Source organism: Mesoplodon densirostris, chromosome 5, assembly GCF_025265405.1.
Source record: "Mesoplodon densirostris isolate mMesDen1 chromosome 5, mMesDen1 primary haplotype, whole genome shotgun sequence".
In the NCBI taxonomy this organism is placed as follows: Eukaryota; Metazoa; Chordata; class Mammalia; order Artiodactyla; family Ziphiidae; genus Mesoplodon; species Mesoplodon densirostris.
In genome coordinates this window covers 75,056,848-75,078,264 of record NC_082665.1, presented here as the reverse complement: position 1 = coordinate 75,078,264, position 21,417 = coordinate 75,056,848, and positions in this window count along the sequence as shown.

Genomic DNA, 21,417 nt, shown 5'->3' with positions numbered 1-21,417 from the left:
ACATTCTGTCATAACGTACATGGGAAAAGGGTCCCAGAAAGAACAGACCTATGTATATGTGTAAAAGAACCACATCTTGCACACCTACAACAAGCCAAACGCTGTTATCAAACTTGCTGTACTAAAAAATAAAAAATTAAATTAAAAACACGAACAAGAAGTAGTGAGACAAACTTGAGAGGCTTTCTCCTGGCACATTCAATTCTAAATTCCAATCTAGAACACGACTTCCATTGAGGCTCTGTTGCCCTATTATCCAGATTTGGTAAGCGAGAACTGCTGCCACCTTGTGGCCGTTTCACACAACAGCAGCTTTAATCCCAGCGCTAATGGTCAGTGGATATTCAAAATCGTTGCAGGCCTGTAAATGACACCTGACCTGAAAACAAATCCTGGGGTCATATATCGACCAAAAAATTCAAAAGACGTCCATATTACAAAACGACAGTTTCAAGAGGCATATTTCACACACATCAGTGTTCTGCTTCTTTTGCTTTCTTTCTTTTTTGGTTAAAAAACGGGAATGGAAAAAGGCAACCCTCAGAATGGGCAAAAACGTTCGCAAACGAATCAATGGACAAAGGTTTAATCTCCAATATATATAAACAGCTCACGCAGCTTAATATTAATAAAACAAACAACCCAATACAAAAATGGGCAGAAGATCTAAATAGACGTTTCTTCAAAGAAGTCACAGAGATGGCCAAGACGCACATGAAAAGCTGCTCAACATCACTAATTATTAGAGAAATGCAAATCCAAACGACAATGAGGTATGACCTCACACCTGTTAGAATCGGCATCATCAGAAAATCTAAAAACAACAAATTCTGGGGAGGGTGTGGACAAAAGGAACCCTCTTCAACTATTGGTGGGAAGGTAAATTGATACAGTCACTATGGAGAACAGTATGGAGGTTCCTTTAAAAAACTAAAAAGAGAATTACCATAGGATCCAGCAATCCCACTTCTGGGCATATACCCAGAGAAAACCATAACTCAAAAAGACACATTCACCACAATGTTCATTGCAGCACTATTTACAATAGCCAGGTAATGGAAGCAACCTAAATGCCCACAGACAGACGAATGGATAAAGATGTGGTACATATATAAAATGGAATATTACTCAGCCATAAAAAGGAATGAAACTGGGTCCTTTGTAGAGAAGTAGATGGATCTAGAGACTGTCATACAGAGTCAAGTAAGTCAGAAAGAGAAAAACAAATATTGTATATTAATGCATATATGTGGAACCTAGAAAAATGGTACAGATGAACTGGTTTGCAGGGCAGAAATAGAGACACAGAGGTAGAGAACAAACGTATGGACACCAAGTGGTGGAAGCCATGGATTGGTGGTGGTGGGATGAGTTGGGAGATTGGGATTGACCTGTATACATATATATGTATAAAATAGATAACTAATAATAACCGGCTGTATAAAAAATAAATAAAATTATATTTCAAAATTTTTAAAAATAAAACAGAAGAAAGTCCTTCCATTCACACAGATGTATTTATATGAATGAATTATTCCCATGCTTATATCTATAAATACATAAAAGAGGAATAAAATCTAACTTGAACCAAGAAAGAAAAAAAAACCTAAACCAAACAGTTATACAGAGGAAAACACTACCAAGGCACTTGTTCCAGCGGTAAACAATTCTGAAATTGGTCAGTGGTGGGGAATCATCTCCCATACAACCTGCAGCCCCGCCCCCCCATGCAAGGAGCGTCCTCATTGCAAAGCTGGGGGACCATGCCGAGGCCTCTGTGAGTAAACGTGAGCTGAACCCTAGGACAACTGCTGCTGAACTGTTCCCACCCATCCCAGGTAAAACACCTGAATATGTACAAGGGCTTGAAAGCCTAGAGGAAGTGCCGTGGAGCCACTCAAGCAACAGCACGCAGGCCAACTTGCTGCCTGCAGGCCAGCCAGGATGATCCTGGCCCCGGGCGCTCTTCTGGAATCTTTCCATTTCCCTGCCTGAGATACCCCTCCTGTCCCGGCCCCCACTCCTTTTTCTCCTTCCTCAGCCCGGAGAGAAATTCCAGTGGAAGTTATGGGTGACATATCCTCTTCTTTACAGGTGGCAGCCTGGCAACTCCTGCAGAAAGTCCAGCAGAGCCCCACTCACACCGGGCCACCAACAAAGCCGTGGACCCTCACACCCTCCCACCAGCACAGCCCCGAGACTGCTGACGGGGCAGAGAATATGGAGTCAGGCACAGCTGCAGGGGCTATTGCTGCCTGGAGTGCTGTTTATATTGACCTCAACCCAGGCACACCTGGGGAGGGCTTGCCGGCAGGGTCAGGCTGCCCAGGTCAGCTAATCCTCAGCCCTCAGGGAATCACATTGCAGAAAAAGGACCTCGCTAAGACAGAATATTAGCCAAGGGAAAAAAGGACACAATGCCATTTGCAGCACTGTAGATGAGTCTAGAGTTAATCACGTGACTTGTAGTAAGTCAGAAAGTGAGAGACACATATCGTAGGATATCACTTATAGGTGTTACGTAAAAATTGATACCAGGGCAGATATTTCCATGGAGAAGGGCAATCACAGATTCATTAAACAAACTTATGGTTCACCAATGGATAGGTGTGAGGATTGGATTCATTACGATATCAGGGTTAACAGACATATACAAACACAGGTGAAATATATAATCACCAAAGACCTACGGAATACCAAGAGAAGACTACTCAACATTCTGTCATAACGTACATGGGAAAAGGGTCCCAGAAAGAACAGACCTATGTATATGTGTAAAAGAACCACATCTTGCACACCTACAAAAAGCCAAACGCTGTTATCAAACTTGCTGTAATAAAAAATAAAAAATTAAATTAAAAACACGAACAAGAAGTAGTGAGACAAACTTGAGGGGCTTTCTCCTGGCACATTCCTTTCTAAATTCCAATCTAGAACACGAGTTCCATTGAGGCTCTGATGCCCTAGTAACCAGATTTGGTAAGCGAGAACTGCTGCCTCCCTGTGGCCGTATCACACAACAGCAGCTTTAATCCCAGCGCTAATGGTCAGTGGATATTCAAAATCGTTGCAGGCCTGTAAATGACACCTGCCCTGAAAACAAATCCTGGGGTCATATATCGACCAAAAAATTCAAAAGACGTCCATATTTCAAAACGACAGTTTCAAGAGGCATATTTCAGGCACATTAGTGTTCTGCTTCATTTGCTTTCTTTCTTTTTTGGTTAAAAAAACGGGAATGGAAAAAGACAACACTCAGAATGGGCGAAAACGTTCACAAATGAATCAATGGACAAAGGTTTAATCTCCAATATATATAAACAGCTCACGCAGCTTAATATTAATAAAACAAACAACCCAATACAAAAATGGGCAGAAGATCTAAATAGACGTTTCTTCAAAGAAGTCACAGAGATGGCCAAGACACACATGAAAAGCTGCTCAACATCACTAATTATTAGAGAAATGCAAATCCAAACGACAATGAGGTATGACCTCACACCTGTTAGAATCGGCAGCATCAGAAAATCTACAAACAAAAAATTCTGGGGAGGGTGTGGACAAAAGGAACACTCTTCCACTATTGGTGGGAAGGTAAATTGATACAGTCACTATGGAGAACAGTATGGAGGTTCCTTTAAAAAACTAAAAAGAGAATTACCATAGGATCCAGCAATCCCACTTCTGGGCATATACCCAGAGAAAACCATAACTCAAAAAGACACATTCACCACAATGTTCATTGCAGCACTATTTACAATAGCCAGGTAATGGAAGCAACCTAAATGCCCACAGACAGACGAATGGATAAAGATGTGGTACATATATAAAATGGAATATTACTCAGCCATAAAAAGGAATGAAACTCGGTCATTTGTAGAGAAGTCGATGGATCTAGAGACTGTCATACAGAGTCAAGTAAGTCAGAAAGAGAAAAACAAATATTGTATATTAATGCATATATGTGGAAGCTAGAAAAATGGTACAGATGAACTGGTTTGCAGGGCAGAAATAGAGACACAGAGGTAGAGAACAAACGTATGGACACCAAGTGGGGGAAGCCATGGAGTGGTGGTGGTGGGATGAGTTGGGAGATTGGGATTGACCTGTATACATGTATATGCATAAAATAGATAACTAATAATAACCTGCTGTATAAAAAAATAAATAAAATTTTATTTCAAAATTTTTAAAAATAAAACAGAAGAAAGTTCTTCCATTCACACAGATGTATTTATATGAATGAATTATTCCCATGCTTATATCTATAAATACATAAAAGAGGAATAAAATCTAACTTGAACCAAGAAAGGAAAAAAAAAACCTAAACCAAACAGTTATACAGAGGAAAACACTACCAAGGCACTTGTTCCAGCGGTAAACAATTCTGAAATTGGTCAGTGGTGGGGAATCATCTCCCATACAACCAGCAGCCCCGCCCCCCCATGCAAGGAGCGTCATCATTGCAAAGCTGGGGGACCATGCCGAGGCCTCTGTGAGTAAATGTGAGCTGAGCCCCAGGCCAGCTGCTGCTGAACTGTTCCCACCCTTCCCACGTAAAACACCTGAATATGTACAAGGGCTTGAAAGCCTAGAGGAAGGGCCGTGGAGCCACACCAGCGACAGCACGCAGGCCAACTTGCTGCCTGCAGGCCAGCCAGGATGGTGCTGGCCCCGGGCGCTCTTCTGGAAGCTTTCCATTTCCCTGCCTGAGATACCCCTCCTGTCCCGGCCCCCACTCATTTTTCTCCTTCCTCAGCCCGGAGAGAAATTCCAGTGGAAGTTATGGGTGACACATCCTCTTCTTTACAGGTGGCAGCCTGGCAACTCCTGCAGAAAGTCCAGCAGAGCCCCACTCACACCGGGCCACCAACAAAGCCGTGGACCCTCACACCCTCCCACCAGCACAGCCCCGAGACTGCTGACGGGGCAGAGAATATGGAGTCAGGCACAGCTGCAGGGGCTCTTGCTGGCTAGAGTGCTGTTTATATTGACCTCAACCCAGGCACACCTGGGGAGGGCTTGCCGGCAGGGTCAGGCTGCCCAGGTCAGCTAATCCTCAGCCCTCAGGGAATCACATTGCAGAAAAGGGACCTCGCTAAGACAGAATATTAGCCAAGGGAAAAAAGGACACAATGCCATTTGCAGCACCGTAGATGAGTCTAGAGGTAATCACGTGACTTGTAGTAAGTCAGAAAGTGAAAGACACATATCGTAGGATATCACTTATAGGTGTTACCTAAAAATTGATACCAGGGCAGATATTTCCACGGAGAAGGGCAATCACAGATTCATTAAACAAACGTATGGTTCACCAATGGATAGGTGTGAGGATTGGATTCATTACGATATCGGGGTTAACAGACATACATAAACACAGGTGAAATACATAATCACCAAAGACCTACGGAATACCAAGAGAAGACTACTCAACATTCTGTCATAATGTACATGGGAAAAGGGTCCCAGGAAGAACAGACCTATGTATATGTGTAAAAGAACCACATCTTGCACACCTACAACAAGCCAAACGTTGTCATCAAACTTGCTGTAATAAAAAATAAAAAATTAAATTAAAAACACGAACAAGAAGTAGTGAGACAAACTTGAGGGGCTTTCTCCTGGCACATTCCATTCTAAATTCCAATCTAGAACACGACTTCCATTGAGGCTCTGTTGCCCTAGTATCCAGATTTGGTAAGCGAGAACTGCTGCCACCTTGTGGCCGTTTCACACAACAGCAGCTTTAATCCCAGCGCTAATGGTCAGTGGATATTCAAAATCGTTGCAGGCCTGTAAATGACACCTGCCCTGAAAACAAATCCTGGGGTTATATATCGACCAAAAAATTCAAAAGACGTCCATATTACAAAACGACAGTTTCAAGAGGCATATTTCACACACATCAGTGTTCTGCTTCTTTTGCTTTCTTTCTTTTTTGGTTAAAAAAACGGGAATGGAAAAAGGCAACCCTCAGAATGGGCAAAAACGTTCGCAAACGAATCAATGGACAAAGGTTTAATCTCCAATATATATAAACAGCTCACGCAGCTTAATATTAATAAAACAAACAACCCAATACAAAAATGGGCAGAAGATCTAAATAGACGTTTCTTCATAGAAGTCACAGAGATGGCCAAGATGCACATGAAAAGCTGCTCAACATCACTAATTATTAGAGAAATGCAAATCCAAACGACAATGAGGTATGACCTCACACCTGTTAGAATCGGCATCATCAGAAAATCTACAAACAACAAATTCTGGGGAAGGTGTGGACAAAAGGAACCCTCTTCCACTATTGGTGGGAAGGTAAATTGATACAGTCACTATGGAGAACAATATGGAGGTTCCTTTAAAAAACTAAAAAGAGAATTACCATAGGATCCAGCAATCCCACTTCTGGGCATATACCCAGAGAAAACCATAACTCAAAAAGACACATTCACCACCATGTTCATTGCAGCACTATTTACAATAGCCAGGTAATGGAAGCAACCTAAATGCCCACAGACAAACGAATGGATAAAGATGTGGTACATATATAAAATGGAATATTACTCAGCCATAAAAAGGAATGAAACTGGGTCATTTGTAGAGAAGTCGATGGATCTAGAGACTGTCATACAGAGTGAAGTAAGTCAGAAAGAGAAAAAAAAATATTCTATATTAATGCATAAAGGTGGAAGCTAGAAAAATGGTACAGATGAACTGGTTTGTAGGGCAGAAATAGAGACACAGAGGTAGAGAACAAACGTATGGACACCAAGTGGGGGAAGCCATGGAGTGGTGGTGGTGGATGAGTTGGGAGATTGGGATGGACCTGTATACATGTATATGCATAAAATAGATAACTAATAATAACCTGCTGTATAAAAAAATAAATAAAATTATATTTCAAAATTTTTAAAAATAAAACAGAAGAAATTTCTTCCATTCACACAGATGTATTTATATGAATGAATTATTCCCATGCTTATATCTATAAATACATAAAAGAGGAATAAAATCTAACTTGAACCAAGAAAGAAAAAAAACCTAAACCAAACAGTTATACAGAGGAAAACACTACCAAGGCACTTGTTCCAGCGGTAAACAATTCTGAAATTGGTCAGTGGTGGGGAATCATCTCCCATACAACCAGCAGCCTCGCCCCCCCATGCAAGGAGTGTCCTCATTGCAAAGCTGGGGGACCATGCCGAGGCCTCTGTGAGTAAACGTGAGCTGAACCCCAGGCCAGCTGCTGCTGAACTGTTCCCACCCTTCCCAGGTAAAACACCTGAATATGTACAAGGACTTGAAAGCCTAGAGGAAGGGCCGTGGAGCCACACCAGCGACAGCACGCAGGCCAACTTGCTGCCTGCAGGCCAGCCAGGATGGTCCTGGCCCCGGGCGCTCTTCTGGAAGCTTTCCATTTCCCTGCCTGAGATACCCATCCTGTCCCGGCCCCCACTCCTTTTTCTCCTTCCTCAGCCCGGAGAGAAATTCCAGTGGAAGTTATGGGTGACATATCCTCTTCTTTACAGGTGGCAGCCTGGCAACTCCTGCAGAAAGTCCAGCAGAGCCCCACTCACACCGGGCCACCAACAAAGCCGTGGACCCTCACACCCTCCCACCAGCACAGCCCCGAGACTGCTGACGGGGCAGAGAATATGGAGTCAGGCACAGCTGCAGGGGCTATTGTTGCCTGGAGTGCTGTTTATATTGACCTCAACCCAGGCACAGCTGGGGAGGGCTTGCCGGCAGGGTCAGGCTGCCCAGGTCAGCTAATCCTCAGCCCTCAGGGAATCACATTGCAGAAAAAGGACCTCGCTAAGACAGAATATTAGCCAAGGGAAAAAAGGACACAATGCCATTTGCAGCACCGTAGATGAGTCTAGAGGTAATCACGTGACTTGTAGTAAGTCAGAAAGTGAAAGACACATATCGTAGGATATCACTTATAGGTGTTATGTAAAAATTGATACCAGGGCAGATATTTCCACGGAGAAGGGCAATCACAGATTCATTAAACAAACTTATGGTTCACCAATGGAAAGGTGTGAGGATTGGATTCATTACGATATCGGGGTTAACAGACATATACAAACACAGGTGAAATATATAATCACCAAAGACCTACGGAATACCAAGAGAAGACTACTCAACATTCTTTCATAATGTACATGGGAAAAGGGTCCCAGGAAGAACAGACCTATGTATATGTGTAAAAGAACCACATCTTGCACACCTACAACAAGCCAAACGTTGTCATCAAACTTGCTGTAATAAAAAATAAAAAATTAAATTAAAAACACGAACAAGAAGTAGTGAGACAAACTTGAGGGGCTTTCTCCTGGCACATTCCATTCTAAATTCCAATCTAGAACACGACTTCCATTGAGGCTCTGTTGCCCTAGTAACCAGATTTGGTAAGCGAGAACTGCTGCCACCTGGTGGCCGTTTCACACAACAGCAGCTTTAATCCCAGCGCTAATGGTCAGTGGATATTCAAAATCGTTGCAGGCCTGTAAATGACACCTGCCCTGAAAACAAATCCTGGGGTCATATATCGACCAAAAAATTCAAAAGACGTCCATATTTCAAAACGACAGTTTCAAGATGCATACTTCACGCACATTAGTGTTCTGCTTCTTTTGCTTTCTTTCTTTTTCGGTTAAAAAAACCGGAATGGGAAAAGGTAACCCTCAGAATGGGAGAAAACGTTCACAAATGAATCAATGGACAAAGGTTTAATCTCCAATATATATAAACAGCTCACGCAGCTTAATATTAATAAAACAAACAACCCAATACAAAAATGGGCAGAAGATCTAAATAGACGTTTCTTCAAAGAAGTCACAGAGATGGCCAAGACGCACATGAAAAGCTGCTCAACATCACTAATTATTAGAGAAATGCAAATCCAAACGACAATGAGGTATGACCTCACACCTGTTAGAATCGGCATCATCAGAAAATCTACAAACAACAAATTCTGGGGAGGGTGTGGACAAAAGGAACCCTCTTCCACTATTGGTGGGAAGGTAAATTGATACAGTCACTATGGAGAACAGTATGGAGGTTCCTTTAAAAAACTAAAAAGAGAATTAACATAGGCTCCAGCAATCCCACTTCTGGGCATATACCCAGAGAAAACCATAACTCAAAATGACACATTCACCACAATGTTCATTGCAGCACTATTTACAATAGCCAGGTAATGGAAGCAACCTAAATGCCCACAGACAGACGAATGGATAAAGATGTGGTACATATATAAAATGGAATATTACTCAGCCATAAAAAGGAATGAAAGTGGGTCATTTGTAGAGAAGTCGATGGATCTAGAGACTGTCATACAGAGTCAAGTAAGTCAGAAAGAGAAAAACAAATATTCTACATTAATGCATAAAGGTGGAAGCTAGAAAAATGGTACAGATGAACTTGTTTGCAGGGCAGAAATAGAGACACAGAGGTAGAGAACAAACATATGGACACCAAGTGGGGGAAGCCATGGAGTGGTGGTGGTGGGATGAGTTGGGAGATTGGGATTGACCTGTATACATGTATATGCATAAAATAGATAACCTATAATAACCTGCTGTATAAAAAAATAAATAAAATTATATTTCAAAATTTTTAAAAATAAAACAGAAGAAAGTTCTTCCATTCACACAGATGTATTTATATGAATGAATTATTCCCATGCTTATATCTATAAATACATAAAAGAGGAATAAAATCTAACTTGAACCAAGAAAGAAAAAAAACCTAAACCAAACAGTTATACAGAGGAAAACACTACCAAGGCACTTGTTCCAGCGGTAAACAATTCTGAAATTGGTCAGTGGTGGGGAATCATCTCCCATACAACCAGCAGCCCCGCCCCCCCATGCAAGGAGCGTCCTCATTGCAAAGCTGGGGGACCATGCCGAGGCCTCTGTGAGTAAACGTGAGCTGAGTCCCAGGCCAGCTGCTGCTGAACTGTTCCCACCCTTCGCAGGTAAAACACCTGAATATGTACAAGGGCTTGAAAGCCTAGAGGAAGGGCCGTGGAGCCACACCAGCGACAGCACGCAGGCCAACTTGCTGCCTGCAGGCCAGCCAGGATGGTCCTGGTCCCGGGCGCTCTTCTGGAAGCTTTCCATTTCCCTGCCTGAGATACCCCTCCTGTCCCGGCCCCCACTCCTTTTTTTCCTTCCTCAGCCCGGAGAGAAATTCCAGTGGAAGTTATGGGTGACACATCCTCTTCTTTACAGGTGGCAGCCTGGCAACTCCTGCAGAAAGTCCAGCAGAGCCCCACTCACACCGGGCCACCAACAAAGCTGTGGACCCTCACACCCTCCCACCAGCACAGCCCCGAGACTGCTGATGGGGCAGAGAATATGGAGTCAGGCACAGCTGCAGGGGCTATTGTTGCCTGGAGTGCTGTTTATATTGACCTCAACCCAGGCACACCTGGGGAGGGCTTGCCGGCAGGGTCAGGCTGCCCAGGTCAGCTAATCCTCAGCCCTCAGGGAATCACATTGCAGAAAAAGGACCTCGCTAAGACAGAATATTAGCCAAGGGAAAAAAGGACACAATGCCATTTGCAGCACCGTAGATGAGTCTAGAGGTAATCACGTGACTTGTATTAAGTCAGAAAGTGAAAGACACATATCGTAGGATATCACTTATAGGTGTTATGTAAAAATTGATACCAGGGCAGATATTTCCACGGAGAAGGGCAATCACAGATTCATTAAACAAACTTATGGTTCACCAATGGAAAGGTGTGAGGATTGGATTCATTACGATATTGGGGTTAACAGACATATACAAACACAGGTGAAATATATAATCACCAAAGACCTACGGAATACCAAGAGAAGACTACTCAACATTCTGTCATAATGTACATGGGAAAAGGGTCCCAGGAAGAACAGACCTATGTATATGTGTAAAAGAACCACATCTTGCACACCTACAACAAGCCAAACGTTGTCATCAAACTTGCTGTAATAAAAAATAAAAAATTAAATTAAAAACACGAACAAGAAGTAGTGAGACAAACTTGAGGGGCTTTCTCCTGGCACATTCCATTCTAAATTCCAATCTAGAACACGACTTCCATTGAGGCTCTGTTGCCCTAGTAACCAGATTTGGTAAGCGAGAACTGCTGCCACCTGGTGGCCGTTTCACACAACAGCAGCTTTAATCCCAGCGCTAATGGTCAGTGGATATTCAAAATCGTTGCAGGCCTGTAAATGACACCTGCCCTGAAAACAAATCCTGGGGTCATATATCGACCAAAAAATTCAAAAGACGTCCATATTTCAAAACGACAGTTTCAAGAGGCATACTTCACGCACATTAGTGTTCTGCTTCTTTTGCTTTCTTTCTTTTTCGGTTAAAAAAACTGGAATGGGAAAAGGTAACCCTCAGAATGGGAGAAAACGTTCACAAATGAATCAATGGACAAAGGTTTAATCTCCAATATATATAAACAGCTCACGCAGCTTAATATTAATAAAACAAACAACCCAATACAAAAATGGGCAGAAGATCTAAATAGACGTTTCTTCAAAGAAGTCACAGAGATGGCCAAGACGAACATGAAAAGCTGCTCAACATCACTAATTATTAGAGAAATGCAAATCCAAACGACAATGAGGTATGACCTCACACCTGTTAGAATCGGCATCATCAGAAAATCTACAAACAACAAATTCTGGGGAGGGTGTGGACAAAAGGAACCCTCTTCCACTATTGGTGGGAAGGTAAATTGATACAGTCACTATGGAGAACAGTATGGAGGTTCCTTTAAAATACTAAAAAGAGAATTACCATAGGATCCAGCAATCCCACTTCTGGGCATATACCCAGAGAAAACGATAACTCAAAATGACACATTCACCACAATGTTCATTGCAGCACTATTTACAACAGCCAGGTAATGGAAGCAACCTAAATGCCCACAGACAGACGAATGGATAAAGATGTGGTACATATATAAAATGGAATATTACTCAGCCATAAAAAGGAATGAAAGTGGGTCATTTGTAGAGAAGTCGATGGATCTAGAGACTGTCATACAGAGTCAAGTAAGTCAGAAAGAGAAAAACAAATATTCTACATTAATGCATAAAGGTGGAAGCTAGAAAAATGGTACAGATGAACTTGTTTGCAGGGCAGAAATAGCGACACAGAGGTAGAGAACAAACATATGGACACCAAGTGGGGGAAGCCATGGAGTGGTGGTGGTGGGATGAGTTGGGAGATTGGGATTGACCTGTATACATGTATATGCATAAAATAGATAACTAATAATAACCTGCTGTATAAAAAAATAAATAAAATTATATTTCAAAATTTTTAAAAATAAAACAGAAGAAAGTTCTTCCATTCACACAGATGTATTTATATGAATGAATTATTCCCATGCTTATATCTATAAATACATAAAAGAGGAATAAAATCTAACTTGAACCAAGAAAGAAAAAAAACCTAAACCAAACAGTTATACAGAGGAAAACACTACCAAGGCACTTGTTCCAGCGGTAAACAATTCTGAAATTGGTCAGTGGTGGGGAATCATCTCCCATACAACCAGCAGCCCCGCCCCCCCATGCAAGGAGCATCCTCATTGCAAAGCTGGGGGACCATGCCGAGGCCTCTGTGAGTAAACGTGAGCTGAGTCCCAGGCCAGCTGCTGCTGAACTGTTCCCACCCTTCCCAGGTAAAACACCTGAATATGTACAAGGGCTTGAAAGCCTAGAGGAAGGGCCGTGGAGCCACACCAGCGACAGCACGCAGGCCAACTTGCTGCCTGCAGGCCAGCCAGGATGGTCCTGGCCCCGGGCGCTCTTCTGGAAGCTTTCCATTTCCCTGCCTGAGATACCCCTCCTGTCCCGGCCCACACTCCTTTTTTTCCTTCCTCAGCCCGGAGAGAAATTCCAGTGGAAGTTATGGGTGACACATCCTCTTCTTTACAGGTGGCAGCCTGGCAACTCCTGCAGAAAGTCCAGCAGAGCCCCACTCACACCGGGCCACCAACAAGGCTGTGGACCCTCACACCCTCCCACCAGCACAGCCCCGAGACTGCTGATGGGGCAGAGAATATGGAGTCAGGCACAGCTGCAGGGGCTATTGTTGCCTGGAGTGCTGTTTATATTGACCTCAACCCAGGCACACCTGGGGAGGGCTTGCCGGCAGGGTCAGGCTGCCCAGGTCAGCTAATCCTCAGCCCTCAGGGAATCACATTGCAGAAAAAGGACCTCGCTAAGACAGAATATTAGCCAAGGGAAAAAAGGACACAATGCCATTTGCAGCACCGTAGATGAGTCTAGAGGTAATCACGTGACTTGTATTAAGTCAGAAAGTGAAAGACACATATCGTAGGATATCACTTATAGGTGTTATGTAAAAATTGATACCAGGGCAGATATTTCCACGGAGAAGGGCAATCACAGATTCATTAAACAAACTTATGGTTCACCAATGGAAAGGTGTGAGGATTGGATTCATTACGATATCGGGGTTAACAGACATATACAAACACAGGTGAAATATATAATCACCAAAGACCTACGGAATACCAAGAGAAGACTATTCAACATTCTTTCATAATGTACATGGGAAAAGGGTCCCAGGAAGAACAGACCTATGTATATGTGTAAAAGAACCACATCTTGCACACCTACAACAAGCCAAACGTTGTCATCAAACTTGCTGTAATAAAAAATAAAAAATTAAATTAAAAACACGAACAAGAAGTAGTGAGACAAACTTGAGGGGCTTTCTCCTGGCACATTCCATTCTAAATTCCAATCTAGAACACGACTTCCATTGAGGCTCTGTTGCCCTAGTAACCAGATTTGGTAAGCGAGAACTGCTGCCACCTGGTGGCCGTTTCACACAACAGCAGCTTTAATCCCAGCGCTAATGGTCAGTGGATATTCAAAATCGTTGCAGGCCTGTAAATGACACCTGCCCTGAAAACAAATCCTGGGGTCATATATCGACCAAAAAATTCAAAAGACGTCCATATTTCAAAACGACAGTTTCAAGATGCATACTTCACGCACATTAGTGTTCTGCTTCTTTTGCTTTCTTTCTTTTTCGGTTAAAAAAACCGGAATGGGAAAAGGTAACCCTCAGAATGGGAGAAAACGTTCACAAATGAATCAATGGACAAAGGTTTAATCTCCAATATATATAAACAGCTCACGCAGCTTAATATTAATAAAACAAACAACCCAATACAAAAATGGGCAGAAGATCTAAATAGACGTTTCTTCAAAGAAGTCACAGAGATGGCCAAGACGCACATGAAAAGCTGCTCAACATCACTAATTATTAGAGAAATGCAAATCCAAACGACAATGAGGTATGACCTCACACCTGTTAGAATCGGCATCATCAGAAAATCTACAAACAACAAATTCTGGGGAGGGTGTGGACAAAAGGAACCCTCTTCCACTATTGGTGGGAAGGTAAATTGATACAGTCACTATGGAGAACAGTATGGAGGTTCCTTTAAAAAACTAAAAAGAGAATTAACATAGGCTCCAGCAATCCCACTTCTGGGCATATACCCAGAGAAAACCATAACTCAAAATGACACATTCACCACAATGTTCATTGCAGCACTATTTACAATAGCCAGGTAATGGAAGCAACCTAAATGCCCACAGACAGACGAATGGATAAAGATGTGGTACATATATAAAATGGAATATTACTCAGCCATAAAAAGGAATGAAAGTGGGTCATTTGTAGAGAAGTCGATGGATCTAGAGACTGTCATACAGAGTCAAGTAAGTCAGAAAGAGAAAAACAAATATTCTACATTAATGCATAAAGGTGGAAGCTAGAAAAATGGTACAGATGAACTTGTTTGCAGGGCAGAAATAGAGACACAGAGGTAGAGAACAAACATATGGACACCAAGTGGGGGAAGCCATGGAGTGGTGGTGGTGGGATGAGTTGGGAGATTGGGATTGACCTGTATACATGTATATGCATAAAATAGATAACCTATAATAACCTGCTGTATAAAAAAATAAATAAAATTATATTTCAAAATTTTTAAAAATAAAACAGAAGAAAGTTCTTCCATTCACACAGATGTATTTATATGAATGAATTATTCCCATGCTTATATCTATAAATACATAAAAGAGGAATAAAATCTAACTTGAACCAAGAAAGAAAAAAAACCTAAACCAAACAGTTATACAGAGGAAAACACTACCAAGGCACTTGTTCCAGCGGTAAACAATTCTGAAATTGGTCAGTGGTGGGGAATCATCTCCCATACAACCAGCAGCCCCGCCCCCCCATGCAAGGAGCGTCCTCATTGCAAAGCTGGGGGACCATGCCGAGGCCTCTGTGAGTAAACGTGAGCTGAGTCCCAGGCCAGCTGCTGCTGAACTGTTCCCACCCTTCGCAGGTAAAACACCTGAATATGTACAAGGGCTTGAAAGCCTAGAGGAAGGGCCGTGGAGCCACACCAGCGACAGCACGCAGGCCAACTTGCTGCCTGCAGGCCAGCCAGGATGGTCCTGGTCCCGGGCGCTCTTCTGGAAGCTTTCCATTTCCCTGCCTGAGATACCCCTCCTGTCCCGGCCCCCACTCCTTTTTTTCCTTCCTCAGCCCGGAGAGAAATTCCAGTGGAAGTTATGGGTGACACATCCTCTTCTTTACAGGTGGCAGCCTGGCAACTCCTGCAGAAAGTCCAGCAGAGCCCCACTCACACCGGGCCACCAACAAAGCTGTGGACCCTCACACCCTCCCACCAGCACAGCCCCGAGACTGCTGATGGGGCAGAGAATATGGAGTCAGGCACAGCTGCAGGGGCTATTGTTGCCTGGAGTGCTGTTTATATTGACCTCAACCCAGGCACACCTGGGGAGGGCTTGCCGGCAGGGTCAGGCTGCCCAGGTCAGCTAATCCTCAGCCCTCAGGGAATCACATTGCAGAAAAAGGACCTCGCTAAGACAGAATATTAGCCAAGGGAAAAAAGGACACAATGCCATTTGCAGCACCGTAGATGAGTCTAGAGGTAATCACGTGACTTGTATTAAGTCAGAAAGTGAAAGACACATATCGTAGGATATCACTTATAGGTGTTATGTAAAAATTGATACCAGGGCAGATATTTCCACGGAGAAGGGCAATCACAGATTCATTAAACAAACTTATGGTTCACCAATGGAAAGGTGTGAGGATTGGATTCATTACGATATTGGGGTTAACAGACATATACAAACACAGGTGAAATATATAATCACCAAAGACCTACGGAATACCAAGAGAAGACTACTCAACATTCTGTCATAATGTACATGGGAAAAGGGTCCCAGGAAGAACAGACCTATGTATATGTGTAAAAGAACCACATCTTGCACACCTACAACAAGCCAAACGTTGTCATCAAACTTGCTGTAATAAAAAATAAAAAATTAAATTAAAAACACGAACAAGAAGTAGTGAGACAAACTTGAGGGGCTTTCTCCTGGCACATTCCATTCTAAATTCCAATCTAGAACACGACTTCCATTGAGGCTCTGTTGCCCTAGTAACCAGATTTGGTAAGCGAGAACTGCTGCCACCTGGTGGCCGTTTCACACAAAAGCAGCTTTAATCCCAGCGCTAATGGTCAGTGGATATTCAAAATCGTTGCAGGCCTGTAAATGACACCTGCCCTGAAAACAAATCCTGGGGTCATATATCGACCAAAAAATTCAAAAGACGTCCATATTTCAAAACGACAGTTTCAAGAGGCATACTTCACGCACATTAGTGTTCTGCTTCTTTTGCTTTCTTTCTTTTTCGGTTAAAAAAACTGGAATGGGAAAAGGTAACCCTCAGAATGGGAGAAAACGTTCACAAATGAATCAATGGACAAAGGTTTAATCTCCAATATATATAAACAGCTCACGCAGCTTAATATTAATAAAACAAACAACCCAATACAAAAATGGGCAGAAGATCTAAATAGACGTTTCTTCAAAGAAGTCACAGAGATGGCCAAGACGAACATGAAAAGCTGCTCAACATCACTAATTATTAGAGAAATGCAAATCCAAACGACAATGAGGTATGACCTCACACCTGTTAGAATCGGCATCATCAGAAAATCTACAAACAACAAATTCTGGGGAGGGTGTGGACAAAAGGAACCCTCTTCCACTATTGGTGGGAAGGTAAATTGATACAGTCACTATGGAGAACAGTATGGAGGTTCCTTTAAAATACTAAAAAGAGAATTACCATAGGATCCAGCAATCCCACTTCTGGGCATATACCCAGAGAAAACGATAACTCAAAATGACACATTCACCACAATGTTCATTGCAGCACTATTTACAACAGCCAGGTAATGGAAGCAACCTAAATGCCCACAGACAGACGAATGGATAAAGATGTGGTACATATATAAAATGGAATATTACTCAGCCATAAAAAGGAATGAAAGTGGGTCATTTGTAGAGAAGTCGATGGATCTAGAGACTGTCATACAGAGTCAAGTAAGTCAGAAAGAGAAAAACAAATATTCTACATTAATGCATAAAGGTGGAAGCTAGAAAAATGGTACAGATGAACTTGTTTGCAGGGCAGAAATAGCGACACAGAGGTAGAGAACAAACATATGGACACCAAGTGGGGGAAGCCATGGAGTGGTGGTGGTGGGATGAGTTGGGAGATTGGGATTGACCTGTATACATGTATATGCATAAAATAGATAACTAATAATAACCTGCTGTATAAAAAAATAAATAAAATTATATTTCAAAATTTTTAAAAATAAAACAGAAGAAAGTTCTTCCATTCACACAGATGTATTTATATGAATGAATTATTCCCATGCTTATATCTATAAATACATAAAAGAGGAATAAAATCTAACTTGAACCAAGAAAGAAAAAAAACCTAAACCAAACAGTTATACAGAGGAAAACACTACCAAGGCACTTGTTCCAGCGGTAAACAATTCTGAAATTGGTCAGTGGTGGGGAATCATCTCCCATACAACCAGCAGCCCCGCCCCCCCATGCAAGGAGCATCCTCATTGCAAAGCTGGGGGACCATGCCGAGGCCTCTGTGAGTAAACGTGAGCTGAGTCCCAGGCCAGCTGCTGCTGAACTGTTCCCACCCTTCCCAGGTAAAACACCTGAATATGTACAAGGGCTTGAAAGCCTAGAGGAAGGGCCGTGGAGCCACACCAGCGACAGCACGCAGGCCAACTTGCTGCCTGCAGGCCAGCCAGGATGGTCCTGGCCCCGGGCGCTCTTCTGGAAGCTTTCCATTTCCCTGCCTGAGATACCCCTCCTGTCCCGGCCCACACTCCTTTTTTTCCTTCCTCAGCCCGGAGAGAAATTCCAGTGGAAGTTATGGGTGACACATCCTCTTCTTTACAGGTGGCAGCCTGGCAACTCCTGCAGAAAGTCCAGCAGAGCCCCACTCACACCGGGCCACCAACAAGGCTGTGGACCCTCACACCCTCCCACCAGCACAGCCCCGAGACTGCTGATGGGGCAGAGAATATGGAGTCAGGCACAGCTGCAGGGGCTATTGTTGCCTGGAGTGCTGTTTATATTGACCTCAACCCAGGCACACCTGGGGAGGGCTTGCCGGCAGGGTCAGGCTGCCCAGGTCAGCTAATCCTCAGCCCTCAGGGAATCACATTGCAGAAAAAGGACCTCGCTAAGACAGAATATTAGCCAAGGGAAAAAAGGACACAATGCCATTTGCAGCACCGTAGATGAGTCTAGAGGTAATCACGTGACTTGTATTAAGTCAGAAAGTGAAAGACACATATCGTAGGATATCACTTATAGGTGTTATGTAAAAATTGATACCAGGGCAGATATTTCCACGGAGAAGGGCAATCACAGATTCATTAAACAAACTTATGGTTCACCAATGGAAAGGTGTGAGGATTGGATTCATTACGATATCGGGGTTAACAGACATATACAAACACAGGTGAAATATATAATCACCAAAGACCTACGGAATACCAAGAGAAGACTATTCAACATTCTTTCATAATGTACATGGGAAAAGGGTCCCAGGAAGAACAGACCTATGTATATGTGTAAAAGAACCACATCTTGCACACCTACAACAAGCCAAACGTTGTCATCAAACTTGCTGTAATAAAAAATAAAAAATTAAATTAAAAACACGAACAAGAAGTAGTGAGACAAACTTGAGGGGCTTTCTCCTGGCACATTCCATTCTAAATTCCAATCTAGAACACGACTTCCATTGAGGCTCTGTTGCCCTAGTAACCAGATTTGGTAAGCGAGAACTGCTGCCACCTGGTGGCCGTTTCACACAACAGCAGCTTTAATCCCAGCGCTAATGGTCAGTGGATATTCAAAATCGTTGCAGGCCTGTAAATGACACCTGCCCTGAAAACAAATCCTGGGGTCATATATCGACCAAAAAATTCAAAAGACGTCCATATTTCAAAATGACAGTTTCAAGATGCATACTTCACGCACATTAGTGTTCTGCTTCTTTTGCTTTCTTTCTTTTTCGGTTAAAAAAACCGGAATGGGAAAAGGTAACCCTCAGAATGGGAGAAAACGTTCACAAATGAATCAATGGACAAAGGTTTAATCTCCAATATATATAAACAGCTCACGCAGCTTAATATTAATAAAACAAACAACCCAATACAAAAATGGGCAGAAGATCTAAATAGACGTTTCTTCAAAGAAGTCACAGAGATGGCCAAGACGCACATGAAAAGCTGCTCAACATCACTAATTATTAGAGAAATGCAAATCGAAACGACAATGAGGTAAGACCTCACACCTGTTAGAATCGGCATCATCAGAAAATCTACAAACAACAAATTCTGGGGAGGGTGTGGACAAAAGGAACCCTCTTCCACTATTGGTGGGAAGGTAAATTGATACAGTCACTATGGAGAACAGTATGGAGGTTCCTTTAAAAAACTAAAAAGAGAATTAACATAGGCTCCAGCAATCCCACTTCTGGGCATATACCCAGAGAAAACCATAACTCAAAATGACACATTCACCACAATGTTCATTGCAGCACTATTTACAATAGCCAGGTAATGGAAGCAACCTAAATGCCCACAGACAGACGAATGGATAAAGATGTGGTACATATATAAAATGGAATATTACTCAGCCATAAAAAGGAATGAAAGTGGGTCATTTGTAGAGAAGTCGATGGATCTAGAGACTGTCATACAGAGTCAAGTAAGTCAGAAAGAGAAAAACAAATATTCTACATTAATGCATAAAGGTGGAAGCTAGAAAAATGGTACAGATGAACTTGTTTGCAGGGCAGAAATAGAGACACAGAGGTAGAGAACAAACATATGGACACCAAGTGGGGGAAGCCATGGAGTGGTGGTGGTGGGATGAGTTGGGAGATTGGGATTGACCTGTATACATGTATATGCATAAAATAGATAACTAATAATAACCTGCTGTATAAAAAAATAAATAAAATTATATTTCAAAATTTTTAAAAATAAAACAGAAGAAAGTTCTTCCATTCACACAGATGTATTTATATGAATGAATTATTCCCATGCTTATATCTATAAATACGTAAAAGAGGAATAAAATCTAACTTGAACCAAGAAAGAAAAAAAACCTAAACCAAACAGTTATACAGAGGAAAACACTACCAAGGCACTTGTTCCAGCGGTAAACAATTCTGAAATTGGTCAGTGGTGGGGAATCATCTCCCATACAACCAGCAGCCCCGCCCCCCCATGCAAGGAGCGTCCTCATTGCAAAGCTGGGGGACCATGCCGAGGCCTCTGTGAGTAAACGTGAGCTGAGTCCCAGGCCAGCTGCTGCTGAACTGTTCCCACCCTTCGCAGGTAAAACACCTGAATATGTACAAGGGCTTGAAAGCCTAGAGGAAGGGCCGTGGAGCCACACCAGCGACAGCACGCAGGCCAACTTGCTGCCTGCAGGCCAGCCAGGATGGTCCTGGCCCCGGGCGCTCTTCTGGAAGCTTTCCATTTCCCTGCCTGAGATACCCCTCCTGTCCCGGCCCCCACTCCTTTTTTTCCTTCCTCAGCCCGGAGAGAAATTCCAGTGGAAGTTATGGGTGACACATCCTCTTCTTTACAGGTGGCAGCCTGGCAACTCCTGCAGAAAGTCCAGCAGAGCCCCACTCACACCGGGCCACCAACAAAGCTGTGGACCCTCACACCCTCCCACCAGCACAGCCCCGAGACTGCTGATGGGGCAGAGAATATGGAGTCAGGCACAGCTGCAGGGGCTATTGTTGCCTGGAGTGCTGTTTATATTGACCTCCACCCAGGCACAGCTGGGGAGGGCTTGCCGGCAGGGTCAGGCTGCCCAGGTCAGCTAATCCTCAGCCCTCAGGGAATCACATTGCAGAAAAAGGACCTCGCTAAGACAGAATATTAGCCAAGGGAAAAAA